Source organism: Egretta garzetta, unplaced genomic scaffold, assembly GCF_000687185.1.
Source record: "Egretta garzetta isolate BGI_Z169 unplaced genomic scaffold, ASM68718v1 scaffold211, whole genome shotgun sequence".
In the NCBI taxonomy this organism is placed as follows: Eukaryota; Metazoa; Chordata; class Aves; order Pelecaniformes; family Ardeidae; genus Egretta; species Egretta garzetta.
The window spans coordinates 422,298-424,323 of record NW_009258673.1 but is presented as its reverse complement, the minus strand read 5'-3'; the positions used below and the strand labels follow the sequence as shown (position 1 = coordinate 424,323).

The window sequence follows — 2,026 nt, the reverse complement described above, 5'->3', positions numbered from 1 at the left end:
TACTTATTCTCTAAGCTTTCTTCTCTTCTCTCTTACCTTTTGCTTCCATTTATCTTTTATTCTTAGTACCTTTATCCAACAGCTATAAGTATTTGATGGAAGTTTGTAGCTCACTTAAAATCTGTAACAGACAACCTGAAACCCAGCAATTAGCAAAGACAGCTTAGACTTGTGTTCCTTTGTTGAAGGAGGCGTTGAATCTTTTGTTCTGATTTAGTCACGGTAGCTGGGTGGAAGCTGGTACCTCATTATGTGGTTGGTCTGTTTGTCTGGTAGGTAGCAGATGGTACTGGAGATGACGTTACCAAGAGAGGCAGGGTAGAGAAACTCAAGACCTGTGATTTGTTCACCTGTCACCTATAACAAAATACAGGTTAAAAGACTTTATTATTAGCTGCACCTTTTTTTTTTTTAATGAAAAAACTCTCATTTCAAATGAGTCCACGTTTGATTCTAAAGATTATTTTGCTATAGCAATTTTTCTGTTGCTCATTATTCAAGAATATCCTGGATTTTATTCTGAACAATGTAAATGTCATTCATGTGTCAGTGTGTACATTAGCAGCTTTGTGTTTACATTCTGTTACTCTCCTTGTGTTTTGGTAGCAAGGGTTGGATGTCTTCTTGTGTTTGTATATCCATTAAGGAGATAATCAGAGATAGCCTGTGAACCGGAGGTCGTGCCATACCTTTTTAACGTGCTATGGGTATTATTGGTTCCAACCACTTAGGCAATACTGTTACATAAAATACTGTATTTTGATTCCGTAAAATATATAAAATCTTTTTGATAATTAGCAATGTCAGACAGAGCGTACAAATCCGTGACCTTTCTTCACTGCAAAATGTATGTAATCAGTTACGTGATAGGGAATTAAACTGCTATTAACACATCTAAGGGCAGTACAGTATGTGGCTACAGATAAGGGCGCACACGGCGAATTGCTGAAGTACAACACAACACACCGGTGTTGCACAATGGTGCCCGTGGCGCCCAGTGAGCAATACCCCACATCTCTTCCGGGAGGCAAACCTCCCGTCACAGACAGCACTTGAAATGTCTTGCAACCTAACGGAGGAAGGGAAAGATTATTTTATCAAGATAAATACTATACAGCCCCACTGATTCCACTGCCGAATTCTGATCTGAATTAAAACATGAACTTCCATTGTTTCCAAGGTCTGATTTTAGGACAGTCTTTGGCTAGTTCCCACAGACGCCAAATTAGCTGGCATTCTGCGTGGTTTCTTCAGGGGACTTGCTGCTATTCCATGTGCATTTCTACAAGAGACACTTTGTTCTCCTCTGTGACATGCAAATGCATGTAACTACTCAGAGCAATCCCGACAGGAAGATGATAAAAAAAAAAGCCTAGGTTATTGGAAGAAAGGAACACATAAACCCAGCAAAGCTGGACTAGAACCGGAGTAATTCCAAGTTTAGCAAAGATAGGCTGACTAAAGCTGTAAGAGGCAAATCACCATGTCCGAAAACACCACCCAACAGTATACCCTACGTGATGTCACCATTTGCAGTCATGGGTTAGGCAGCGACTCTCATGATCTCAGACTCGCATTCAGACCTACTTTCCATTCTGCTACCTTTTCTAACGCAATTACAAGTGCGATATTTGACATCTTTAATACTAATTAGTCCTTCCCTACTACCCACCTTCTGGATAAATATTTAGCCAGCACGGAGCGTGTCCCTGTGTACTTTCTCTTTTCCGGAGACTTCCTGAAGCTTCTCCTCAAGTTCAGAGACCTTCCTGGCCTGGTTTTTGTGGAGTCCACTCAGCAATACGAGAAGCGAGCGGCCTCGGTCAGTGGAAGGCGTCACGAACTTGAATGACAGCAATTACTATATCCTAAGGGTGAACACTTTTCACGAGAGCGGTGTTGGGTGCACTCAATAGCAGTGGCTGTGTGGGGTATCGGGATCCCGCAGTGTAAACAAACTTTTGACCCCCTACTTCTCCCGCGCGGGGGGCACCTTCCCCGACAGCCTCTGAGTTGCTCCAAGGCG

The 2,026-nt window shown here is 42.4% G+C and overlaps 1 protein-coding gene across 1 annotated transcript in view; it reads left to right on the top strand.

The window, feature by feature from the left end:
* The first annotated feature begins 224 nt into the window (after positions 1–224).
* The window catches only part of LHX2 (LIM homeobox 2), a 22,563-nt gene continuing 20,761 nt past the window's right edge, over positions 225–2,026 (top strand). Inside the window, exon 1 of the mRNA XM_009648818.2 lies at positions 225–240. The gene's annotated coding sequence lies outside the window, so the exon portion shown is untranslated. The remainder of the gene's footprint in view (positions 241–2,026) is intronic.